The sequence below is a fragment of the Staurois parvus genome, unplaced genomic scaffold (genome assembly GCF_062004578.1).
Source record: "Staurois parvus isolate SC_StPar_1 unplaced genomic scaffold, SC_StPar_1.0 ptg000698l, whole genome shotgun sequence".
Classification (NCBI taxonomy): Eukaryota; Metazoa; Chordata; class Amphibia; order Anura; family Ranidae; genus Staurois; species Staurois parvus.
In genome coordinates, this window is record NW_028318494.1 from 633,612 (window position 1) to 647,120 (window position 13,509).

A 13,509-nucleotide genomic window follows, 5' to 3' on the forward strand; every position below is an offset into this window, starting at 1 on the left:
CTCCACTTTCCTCCTGCCCGAGGAGGGTGGGGAGGCAACGAGCGCATCTCCAGCAAGAAGCACACCGAGCAGCAGCACCCTCCTCCCTCCTGGGCCTCTCCTGACTCTCGAGAGGCGCAGGCCGCAAACAACAAACCCCCTTCATGAACAGTTTGTTGTTTGCGGCCTGCGCCGCTCGAGAGTCAGGAGAGGCCCAGGAGGGAGGAGGGCACTGCTGCTTGGTAAATAAAATTGCCAGAAAATGGTCGGTCTTCAATTGGATAAATATAAAAAATGTAAATACCTTTTCTTCCATTTTTTTAAAGGTGATCATATTCCTCCAGTTCTCAGCTGCATAAGAGCTGGGGAGGAGTAACAGCAGCACACCGGTCTTCCCAGTAAATGGTTGTGCAGGGGGATAATGTCAGAACAAGTCTAATCATTGGAGGAAAGCATACTAAGTTCCCAGCACAGCCAGAAGACTGATCATGCTGTGCTGTCATACCTAGTGTGGTCAGTGTTTATTAGGAAAGCAGTGGGACTGGCAGGAACAACAGGGATGTCACACAAAGGCAACACTACAAAGAGAACAGTATGCTTTCGTACAAGTACATGGTACAGCAGGCACATATATGAGGAATCAGAAATGTTGGGTTGACATCTTTTTTTATGCTTCCTATAACTCCGCTATGGTCTGTTTGTTGAATTCTATGGTTGACTCATTTGTGTCACAAATATTATGTTGTACCAGGGGCGGACTGACCATTTGGAAACTCGGACACTGCCCGAGGGCCCGGGGTCAGTAGGGGGCCCCATGAGATGCCCCTGGTACCTTTTTCATAGGCTTTTTTGAGTTTGGGCAAGGACACAGGGGCCCCATGATCCCCTATTGCCTGGGGGCCCCATGAGTTGTCAGTCCGCTCCTAGTTTGGGGGGTTTAAGTAGTTTTCTAGCAAAAAAATACTGATTTAAACTGTAAACAAAATTGCCAGAAAATGGTCGGTCTTCAAGTGGATAAATATAAAAAATATAAATACCTTTTCTTCCATTTTTTTAAAGGTGATCATATTCCTCCAGTTCTCAGCTGCATAAGAGCTGGGGAGGAGTAACAGCAGCACACCGGTCTTCCCAGAAAATGGTTGTGCAGGGGGATAATGTCAGAACAAGTCTAATTATTGGAGGAAAGCATACTAAGTTCCCAGCACAGCCAGAAGACTGATCATGCTGTGGAGGAGTAACAGCAGCACACCGGTCTTCCCAGTAAATGGTTGTGCAGGGGGATAATGTCAGAACAAGTCTAATCATTGGAGGAAAGCATACTAAGTTCCCAGCACAGCCAGAAGACTGACCATGCTGTGCTGTCATACCTAGTGTGGTCAGTGTTTATTAGGAAAGCAGTGGGACTGGCAGGAACACCAGGGATGTCAAACAAAGGAAACAATACAAAGAAAACAGTATGCTTTCATACAAGTACATGGTACAGCAGGCACATATATGAGGAATGGGAAATGTTGGGTTTACATCTTTTTTTATGCTTCCTATAACTCCGCTATGGTCTGTTTGTTGAATTCTATGGTTGAATCAGTTGTGTCACAAATATTATGTTGTACATAAGCAGACTGTACAGCGAACACAGGATATCCAAGGTGCAAAGAAAGAAAAACACTGTCCTGTCTATATTTAATTTGTTCCATGTTTTATACAGGCTTCTATGGAAAACAACCTTGATAACTGTCATGAGACGGCATCCCAGTGTATAAATCAGAGCATTTGCTTAAACTATGCCACATGATCCCAGTAAAAAAAAGTGTCTTAGATTCTCTTTTAGAAACATAAAACAAATTGGACTGCCAATCCTGGGTTAGAGATCTCCTGCCCTCTGATCCCGAGTCTGTCTCAGGGAAACAGAATATCTGCAGATTGTATGAACACATGTATCAATGTGTCAGGAAATTTACCGTACTGCAATGTATAGTTTGTACACTTAGGAATTTTTAGAACTGGTCATTTGAGATATCTTCAGGTCAATGAATATTTAAAAGACAAAGGCGTGGATAGTCTGTGTGGCCCCCAAAAGATGCCTGGCAGAAATTATATCTGAAGTTTGGCTTTTATAATAAGGAATTACTTGATTGTCAAAATGTGCAATTGTGTTATTTCAAAAGAGCTTTTTTCTACTCAAGAAACAGATCCAATAGTGAAGGTAAGTGAGCGCTGAATCAAAGCCTGGAACAGCTCAAATAATCCAGGTGTACTACAGGGGTCAACAGCAATAACTTAATAAAACAGTAAAAAATGCAATAGACACCAGATTTCAGCTGCTCGTCATACTGTATGCAATAAGAGTCATTCCAAGTGGCTTCAGAAAAACATGTGTGCTAGGAGTTCAATACTTATTCTGATTATAAAATTTTAAAGAAATGATCAAACAATCTCATTGGCTCTGGTGAAGCAGCTCTCAAATACTTAGGCCTCCCTCTATGGGTACACAGAACCAGGGACGGACTGACCATTTGGAAACTCGGGCACTGCCCGAGGGCCTGGGGTTAGTAGGGGGCCCCATGAGATGCCCCTGGTACCGTTTTCATAGGCTTTTTTGAGTTTGGGCAAGGACACAGGGGCCCCATGATCCCTTATTGCCCAGGGGCCCCATGAGTTGTCAGTCCGCCCCTGCCCAGAACCAACCTGTAGGCATGTGTAGTTCAGTCTCCCTGCACAGGCGGCCCTGTTACAGCAACCATCATGCAGAGAGGATCGAGAACAAGGAAAAAGGGGACTTCTTTTTCCTCTGTGTCATCAGGGCAGAAGCTGTTTGATTGGATGCTGCTGTTCTGGATGACCTCTGCGGCCATGTTTAGTTTGGGCAGTGGTAATGAATAGCACTGCCCCACTGCAGTTATAGCACATTTGCAAATTGGTTATGTCAGGGACAGGGGTGGACTGACCATTTGGAAACTTGGGCATTGCCCGGGGTCAATAGGGGGCCCCATGAGATGCCCCTGGTACCTTTTTCATAGGCTTTTTTGAGTTTAGGCAAGGACACAGGGGCCCCATGATCCCCTATTGCCCGGGGGCCCCATGAGTTGTCAGTCCACCCCTGGTCAGGGACAAGAACCTGTTGTAAAAGCAGGGTGTAGCGCTAAATGAGTAACTAAAAAGCCAAATCTGTACTTATATCCAATATATTATTATTATACAGTATTTATAAAGCGCCAATAGTTCGCTCAGCGCTGTACATTACAAAGGGGGACAGAACATGTGACAGAACAATACCAATACAATGCAAAACATGAGGGGATCGAGGGCCCTGCTCTTTCGAGCTTACAATCTAGGAGGGAGGGGATGGTGGCACAGCAGGAGATAGCTGTGAGGGATGGAGTGGTAGGAAGAGTGGAGGAGGTTGGCAAGTTAGCAGGGGGTGGGGTAGGCTTCCCTGAAGAGGTGGGTTTTCAGGGTGCGCCTAAAGGAGAGGAGAGTAGGTGATAATCTGATGGGTTGGGGCAGGGAGTTCCAGAGGATGGGTGACACCCTGGAGAAGTCTTGGAGGCAGGCATGGGAGGAGGAGACCAGGGAACTAGAGAGAAGGAGGTCTTGTGAGGAGCGGAGTGTGAGTGTTGGGCGGTACTTGGATATTAGGTCAGTGATGTAGTTCGGGGCAGTATGGTGGACAGCTTTGTACGTCAGTGTTAGGATTTTGAATTTGATCCTTTGTGCAATCGGAAGCCAGTGGAGGGATTGGCAGCGGGGGGTGGCGGAGATGGAGCGGTTGGTAAGGTGGGTGAGTCTGGCTGCCGTATTCAGGAGCGACTGAAGTGGGGATAGCCAGCGGCGAGGCAGGCCAGTGAGGAGGGAGTTGCAGTAGTCGAGTCGTGATATGATGAGGGAGTGGATGAGCTGTTTAGTGGTTTCTGGGGTTAGGAACGTGCGGATTTTGGCGATGTTGCGGAGGTGGAGTCTGCACGAGTTTGTTAAAGATTGGACTTGGGGCTGGAAGGATAGGTTGGAGTCCAGAATGACACCAAGTACTCTGGCCTGCGGGGCGGGTTTGATGGTAGCGTTGTTGGATGTGATGGAGAAGTCAATAGGGGGTGGTGTCCGGGCTGGGGGGAAGACAAGAAAGTCGGTTTTGGAGAGGTTCAGTTTAAGGAAGTGGAGCGACATCCAGTCTGATATGTCGCTCAGTAGGTGTGTGATTCGGGCGGAGACCGAGGGGGTGAGGTGGGGGGTTGAGAGATAGATTTGTGTACACATTAATAAAGTGACTCAGTGATATAAAAATGTGTCAGTATCATGAACAATAAATGCATGCATATGTCATATAAAACGTATAAACAGTATATGGTGAATTGATAAATCTGCATAAAGTGCGACATAAAGTGATAGCCTTGTCACTGAGTAGTGACAAATCAGGTGCAAAGTGTCGGACCAATTAATCAGACAATAGTCCACATCTAAGGTGCATATGAGATCTTGATGATCTTCAAATCCAGTGATCTGTTCAGGTATTGTGGTGATATAAATGATAAGATGGCGCACTCACCAGATACGCAATCAGACTGCGCATTTGGAAATACCAATTCCAGAGGACTGGAGATCCCTTTATGGTCTGGTCTGGTCAGGTGCCCCTCACTGCCTGGTATCCACTGCCACACATGATACAGCCACACTGTGGGTGTTAGTAGCTCACAAGGAGCTCCAAAAGAGGAGGCCAGATAGTGTAATACCTTTTAAACAGGTCATGTTTATTCAAAAAAGTGCAGCACAAAAATTGTGAGGAAGACATAGACACTGACCATCTGATGATATCCAAGATGGCCGCCGGGGCCCACTTGGTGCCCGCGGCGTGACGTCACAACTCTGTAGCTCCTCCCTCAGGGACAAGAACCTGCTGGTGAGGGACAGGGTGCCTAGCGTAGACAAAGGTTCCAAAGGCAGAGGGAATGAGCAGGTACCATACGTGTAGCCTTCAGCAAGGAATTCTTTCAGTATTTGGGTGCCTTGCCCACAGACCACCTTCCAGCCACCTGCTTTGTCCAATGCTGCCGGGCACCGTAAGCCTTCCAGAGTACCTTCTATAATACTGAGACTAGTTTTGCAAGACCTTTGGTAAAGCACTATTGTGCTGGATTCAGCAGTGTCATACAGTCCTGTTACCTCCTTGTCTTCTGTGTGCATTTTCTCTACACAGGCAGCACAGTGGCTAAGTGGTTAGCACTTCCGCCTGGCAGTACTAGGTTGTCGGTTCGAATCCCAGCCACAGCACCACCTGCCTGGAGTTTGCATGTTCTCCCTGTTCCTGAGTGGGTTTCCTCTGAGTACTCCGGTTTCCTCTGAGTACTCCAGTTTCCTCCCACACTCCAAAGACATGCTGGTAGGTGAATTGGCTCCTGTCTAAATTGGCCCTAGTATGTGTATGTATGAATGTGAGTTAGGAACCTTAGATTGTATGCCCCTTGAGGGTTAGGGACCTTAGATTGTACGCCCCTTGAGGGTTAGGGACCTTAGATTGTATGCCCCTTGAGGGTTAGGGACCTTAGATTGTATGCCCCTTGAGGGTTAGGGACCTTAGATTGTATGCCCCTTGAGGGCTAGGGACCTTAGATTGTATGCCCCTTGAGGGTTAGGGACCTTAGATTGTATGCCCCTTGAGGGTTAGGGACCTTAGATTGTATGCCCCTTGAGGGTTAGGGACCTTAGATTGTATGCCCCTTGAGGGTTAGGGACCTTAGATTGTATGCCCCTTGAGGGTTAGGGACCTTAGATTGTATGCCCCTTGAGGGTTAGGGACCTTAGATTGTATGCCCCTTGAGGGTTAGGGACCTTAGATTGTATGCCCCTTGAGGGTTAGGGACCTTAGATTGTATGCCCCTTGAGGGTTAGGACTGATGTGAATGTGCAATATATATACTGTATGTGTAAAGCATTGCGTAAATGGACGGTGCTATATAAGTACCTGAAATAAATAAATGTTGGGTATCAAACACCTGGCCTACAAACTAAAAGGACAAATGAGCACCAAAACAAAGTAAAGGGAGTCCAAAGAGCCATAAATTGTTTGCAATACCATCACATAAGAAAAAATCAAAACGTTTGGCAGACAGCAAAACTCCCCCTTCATCAGGGCTTAGAAAAATGGAATGACGTCAATAGCCTCAAGGTGGTTGAATCTGAAGTTCCTCTTTAACATTCATTTTAATTTAATTAAATGTGATTTAATCCCAAATAAGCTTTTTCTTTTTATTTAAGTCTAGCACCCCAATAAGTGGACTGCTTAATACGTGATTTCAGGACGCTCTCTTCTTATGAAAGTCGTAAACCTAGGAGGAATATACAAAAAAGTAAGATTGTACAAGGCCAATCACCAAAAGCCTTCAAATTCATTTTAACTGCAAATTATGTTACATTCATAGACCTTAATGCACATTTATTTCATCCATACACAATGTATGCAGCAGTTCCAATTGGACCATTTTTTTCCATCTTTGCTTTCTTGGGGTTATCTATGGTGAAAACAAAATACATTGCAACATTATCATCCTTGAGGTGATTATAGCCATGTTAGTGCACTTGAAACAGGAACAACACTTAACCCTGCTTTAGATGGTTTGAACCTTGACCGGTTCTGCAGGAGTTGGCTGAGATCCGAACTACGTATGGACAGGCTGAAATGAAAGAGTCCAAAAACATAAATTGTTTGCAATACCGTCACATAAAAACAATCAAAGCGCTTGGCTTGCAGCAAAACTCCCCCTTTATCGGGGCTTAGAAAAATGGAATAAGGACTTCAGTAGACTCAAGGTGGTTGGATCCAGGGGCGGACTGACCATTTGGAAACTCGGGCACTGCCCGAGGGCCCGGGGTCAGTAGAGGATCCCATGAGAATACACTGGTACCTTTTTCATAGGCTTTTTTTAGTTTGGGGAAGGACACAGGGGCCCCATGATCCCCTATTGCCCAGGGGCCCCATGAGTTGTCAGTCCGCCCCTGGTTGGATCTGAAGTTCCTCTTAACATTCGTTTGTCCAAGTGAACATACTCTACTCCTTTAGTAATTTAACCCCAAGTAATTGTACTACGCCATCGAAAACTGCCTCTAGTGTCTAGTCTACACATTTGTATATGTAATACACTAAAAAATATGGAAGAGTAAGGCTACATTCACACTAGCTTTATCAGCAGGCATCAAACAGGCATTTGGGAAGCGTTTTTAACTCTTCTCAAACGCCTGTGAAAAATCTACACACAGTGCTGTTCACACTGAAGCGTTAGCATCGTGTTGCGTTGTGGCAAAACTGATGCCTCATGTCGAGTCAGGAGTTGAAGCCACACATTAAAGTCTATGGTGACGCTCCTGAAACACCTGGCATTGATTTTGCGGGGCGTTTGCGAGGCGGTTGCGAGGCGTTAATACCATTAAACGTCATTACAGGCGTTTTTGGTGCGGTTTTAACTCTTGGCAAATGCCTATCAAACTCCTCAAAAATGCGCATAGGGTATTTGGTGAGCATTTGAATAGCGTTAAAAACGCTTTCCAAATGCCTGTCTAACGCCTGTCCAACGCTATAGGAGCGTTTGGCAAGAGTTAGAAAAAAGTCAAGTGTGAACGAGCCCTAAGGCTAGGTCCACATTGCTGCAATCTGGTTTTGATCCAACCTTCAGTGTGTAGGCAGGAGCGAGGCCGAGTGGCGGGCACCCATGGGGGAAGAAACAACACATGGAGATCTAAGATTGCAAGGGAGTGTATTTTCAAGAACATTCCAACCAGGGGTGGACTGACAACTCATGGGGCCCCCGGGCAATAGGGGATCATGGGGCCCCTGTGTCCTTGCCCAAACTCAAAAAAGCCTATGAAAAAGGTACCAGGGGCATCTCATGGGGCCCCCTACTGACCCCGGGCCCTTGGGCAGTTCCCGAGTTTCCAAATGGTCAGTCCACCCCTGATTCCAACCACACTGTAACAGAGGCTTTGCAGGGATTTCAGACTGAAAAAAAACATTGACAGACAACTATACAGCACTTGCGGAGTGCAAAAGCATCTGGCAAAGGAGGCGGCCAGCAGGCGGTGATGCAACAAGGCACTTGAAGAGGAAAGGTTCCACACCACAGAACTGATTAAAATTCCCTACTCTCCCCCTCCTCCTCTGGAAACTTTCCCTATGCTAGGCACACTCTCCCTATCCAGCGGGTTCCTGTCCCTGACTGTAAGGGAATTCCTATGAGATGGCTGGCGAATAGACGTGCGCATGCGCACAGAAATGCACGATCACGCAAGCACACATGCATATGCACAGCGAAGATTGGCGCCAGATGGACTATATAAAAGGTGTCTCTGCCTGTGCTGAGTGCTGACTGGTCTTCAGCTGATCCCCGTTTCCTGCTCGTTCCTGTGTGATTTCCTTGTTGCTGACCCGGCTTGTTCCTGACCTGACTCTGATTACTCTCCTGCTTGATACTGGTTCCTGACTTTGGCTCTGTTCCTGACTTTGGCTTGCTTATGATTTGGTACCTCGCTGTGCGCCCGTTGATGACCCTGGCTATTCCTATGACATTGCTCCTGTCTCCCATCCCTGCTTCCTCCCTTGCTCTGGTGCACACCTGGCGGTCTACCATACCAGCTCTGCATATTGCTACTGTTCCTGAATTGAAGGTTCATCAGTCTTCCAAAGTCTCCAACTGCAAGAGCTGCAAACAACATCTGCTGGCGCTCTTGTCCCCCTGGTCCCTAGACACCCTCGGTTCCACTTCCAGTGGGGTCAGGGCAAGTGACACAAGTGAGGCTGACCTTGTCATTTCAGTCTCCAATCAGGTACGTGACACTGACTTAACCACATGCAAAATGCATGGCAACTGCTTTTTTGTAAGCGCTGCCCTCACTAAAGGTGGTCGCAAAGGTCAAGAGCATCCAGTTGGACAGCTGCTCACCTGATCACAAGTACGGCGGCCTAAGAGGAATGTGGGTACTTTGTGTCCTCCACTTTCCCTGCATGGTGGTTGCTGACAGTTCCACCTGTGTAGGGAGGTCAACCTTCACCTGCCTACAAGTGTGTTTATGTAGTGCCACTTGGATGCAACTTTGATGTGACTTTAAAGTAGTTTTCATGTTCTATGGGGCCAAAATTGTGCTGTAATCAAACCAAAGTAGTACAGGAGCCTTTTCCAAACTGCAGCCGCGTTGAGTTGCATTGATGTGAATAGGCACCACTGAAAAGAATGTGATTTCCATTGTCCTGCAATTGCCATCGCACCAGTGTGTGCCTAAGCCTGAATAAAATATGGCATCCAAAGCCAAATTAACCTAAGGCAAATTCTGCCCTAACAAATCACAATATGCATTTAATAAAAACGTATAAGAACACAATACTATCCTCTTCATCCAGTGACCTGCTACTCACAATTATTATTATTATTATACAGTATTTATAAAGCGCCAATAGTTCGCTCAGCGCTGTACATTACAAAGGGGGACACAACATGTGACAGAACAATACCAATACAATGCAAAACATGAGGGGATCGAGGGCCCTGCTCTTTCGAGCTTACAATCTAGGAGGGAGGGGATGGTGGCACAGGAGGAGATAGCTGTGGGGGATGGAGTGGTAGGAAGAGTGGAGGAGGTCGGTCAAGTTAGCAGGGGGTGGGGTAGGCTTCCCTGAAGAGATGGGTTTTCAGGGTGCGCCTAAAGGAGAGGAGAGTAGGTGATAATCTGATGGGTTGGGGCAGGGAGTTCCAGAGGATGGGTGACACCCTGGAGAAGTCCTGGAGGCAGGCATGGGAGGAGGAGACCAGGGAACTAGAGAGAAGGAGGTCTTGTGAGGAGCGGAGTGTGCGTGTTGGGTGGTACTTGGATATTAGGTCAGTGATGTAGTTCGGGGCAGTATGGTGGACAGCTTTGTACGTCAATGTTAGGATTTTGAATTTGATCCGTTGCGCAATCGGAAGCCAGTGGAGGGATTGGCAGAGGGGGGTGGCGGAAACGGAGCAGTTGGAAAGGTGAATGAGTCTGGCAGCCATATTCAGGATCGACTGAAGCGGGGATAGCCAGCGGCGAGGCAGGCCAGTGAGGAGGGAGTTGCAATGATGTTAAGAGTCAAAATGAATGGGATATTTAGCAGGAAGACGGTTTATCACCTGGAAATGCTATCTACTCCATTACAAACACTGAGACTAAAGCCAGGCTTCTCTGTGTGATTTACAGTCTGCTGCTCCTGAAGAAAGTATGTAGCCAGTCTTTATCTTCTCTCTAATCTCCTGTGCTAACATGCTAACAGGACTTGTGGAGGTGTTAAAAGCAAATCGAAAAGTAAACGCTTCTTTGATTTATTTTAGAGGTTTGCCTTAAAAGCAAAGGGTTACCTCTAAGTAAAAGGAAAGCTGCAGCATACTTTCTCTGAGCACACCTTTCCAGCCATGGTTCAACATTTCCCTAAAAGTCATATTTGATTGATATTCTCATTTTCTACATGGATGTTCTTCCATATTTTGATGAGCATATTTAAAGAATAACTTAACTTTTGTGAAAAAAAGGGAGTGTATAAAAAATTATAAAATATTGCATATACAATTGCTACATACACCATGTTATAACTGAATGTTATTTAAAATTACCTTTCCTTCTCAATTTTTAGCTGCTGTAATTTTCTGGAAAATTCAATGACGAATATCAAATATTCAATTCATATTTTATCAATGGCGTCACCCAGAAGAACCCATGCCCAATTTAGCTGCAGAGATCTGGAGGCGTCATTCAGTCTCAAACAATGGGTTTGGACATTTCAGTGCTCTTTTTTTTCTCAAGCTAGATGAACATTTAGAAGTAAGTGTCTTTTTGGTGCATTTAAATGCTTGCAAATCAGTTGCCACATTTTGGTAAAATGCTGCCATTTCAGCAAAGGCATTGGAGAGAATGGTGGAGGACATAGGTTTGGGCAGCCTATTGCATTTGTGTGTGTATGTATATGTATCCAAAACTGGCTTAGGTGGACTCACGGGTCTTGCAGAGGAGAAAGATGAAAAACAGCAGTGTTTGTATTGTCATCATTTTGATGAAGCCCAGTCCATCTTTCTCAAGTCTTGAGAAAGATAGACTGAGCTTCATCAAAACATTGAGAATACAAACACTGCTGTGTTTGATCTTCCTCCTCTGCAAGACCCGTGAGTCCACCTAAGCCAGTTTTGGATTTATATAGAATTCTTTGTGGGTGAGCACCTGGGCATTTATCTCAAACATAGAGTGCCTTGGCTACCTTTGGAACTGTTTAATATATATATATATATATATATATATATATATACATACACACACAAGTGCAATAGGCTGCCCAAACCTATGTCCTCCACCATTCTCTCCAATGCCTTTGCTGAAATGGCAGCATTTTACCAAAATGTGGCAACTGATTTGCAAGCATTTAAATGCACCAAAAAGGCACTTACTTCTAAATGTTCATCTAGCTTGAGAAAAAAATAAAGCACTGAAATGTCCAAACCCATTGTTTGAGACTGATTGACATCTCCAGATCTTTTCAGCTAAATTAAACTAGGGCATGGGTTCTTCTGGGTGACGCCATTGACAAAATATGAATTGAATATTTGATATTCGTCATTAGATTTTACAAAAAATTACAGCAGCTAACAATTGAGAAGTAAAAGGTAATTTTAAATAACATTCAGTTATAACATGGTGTATGTATCACTGATACTGTACTGATGACACTGGGGCGATCAAAGAGTTAAAAAATTACAATCAAGGAGTTAATATGTATTTAACTATCGCGTGGTTACAAATGTGCTGCTTTTACTCTCGTGTGGTGTGTCTTTCTTCTCTTTCTGGAACAGAAAGGTTCCAGGGAAAGAAGATTCAGCTAGAGTCTATGCCTGTATTTACAAATATAGGCACAGCTCTGCTTCTCCATTCATTGCAGATGATCAAAAAATCGTGGGCCGGGGCCTGCTGACAAACATGTCCTGCAGTGAATGACAGCGGGGGGTCAGCATGGAGGGTGTGCGCATGCGCACTCCAAACCTGGAAAAACACAGCGATGTATAGGTACATCGCTGGTCCTGTAGCTGCCGCCCATTCGCAGTACATTGCGGGCAGGCGCAGTGGTGTATTTAGGTTTCATGCTGTCCTAGGCAACACAAAAATCACCCCCCCCCCACAGAGACACCCTGACAATGACCAACACCCCCCTTCCCCATGAAGAGAGCCTGACATTGACTAACAACCCCCCAGCCCTGCCGCACCCCTATTCGAGAGAGCCTTCCACTACCACTGCCCCCTATAAACTGGCCACCCCCCCACCCCAGCGAGAGAGTTAAGACACTCACTTTCACAGCTCCGGACATCCCCGGGAACAAGAGTCGGGCTCTGCATACACCATCAAGCAGCCCGCAGCTTCTCTTGGATCCCACCTGGTCCCCATGCTGTATGTGATGTGTCCCTTCTTCTATCCCTTCTTCCGGGGGGGCAGCCCTGCCCTCCTGAGAAATGCCACTGCTCCCCTGATAAATGCCACCCTAGGCAAATGCCTTGTTTGCCTTGTGGTAAATACGCCCCTGGGTGGGCGGTCTTTAAGTAGTTAACTTTTTGGTCTTTAAGTAGTTAACTTTGTGTGCCCTCCTGAGAAATGCCACTGCTCCCTTGATGATAAATGCCACCCTAGGCAAATGCCCTGATTGCCTTGTGGTAAATACGCCCCTGGGTGGGCGGTCTTTAAGTAGTTAACTTTGTGTGATGTTCAACATTGATAAATCAGCAAACTTTACTGTTGGAAGGCACCCAGGAGCCAAATTACACTCCACGTTAAGCTACCAGACATGGAGTTAGTAGACCACTGGAACAAGATACAAACAAAGGCAGCAGTCTATGATTCCAAAGCACAATGATTGTGAGCAACCAGAGATTGCCTGCCATATGAGCAATCAGTAAGTGGCCACATAAGCTGTCCACCATACTGCCCCGAACTACATCACTGACCTAATATCCAAGTACCACCCAACACGCACACTCCACTCCTCACAAGACCTCCTTCTCTCTAGTTCCCTGGTCTCCTCCTCCCATGCCCGCCTCCAGGACTTCTCCAGGGTGTCACCCATCCTCTGGAACTCCCTGCTCCAACCCATCAGATTATCACCTACTCTCCTCTCCTTTAGGCGCACCCTGAAAACCCATCTCTTCAGGGAAGCCTACCCCACCCCCTGCTAACTTGCCGACCTCCTCCACTCTTCCTACCACTCCATCCCCCACAGCTATCTCCTCCTGTGCCACCATCCCCTCCCTCCTAGATTGTAAGCTCGAAAGAGCAGGGCCCTCGATCCCCTCATGTTTTGCATTGTATTGTTATTGTTCTGTCACATGTTCTGTCCCCCTTTGTAATGTACAGCGCTGAGCGAACTATTGGCGCTTTATAAATACTGTATAATAATAATAATAATAAGATTATTATTGGTATTTATATACACGATTTATGCAACGCTTTACATATTTTGTACGAGGTGAAGGAGCTTACAGTCTAAGGTTCATATCGCACATATA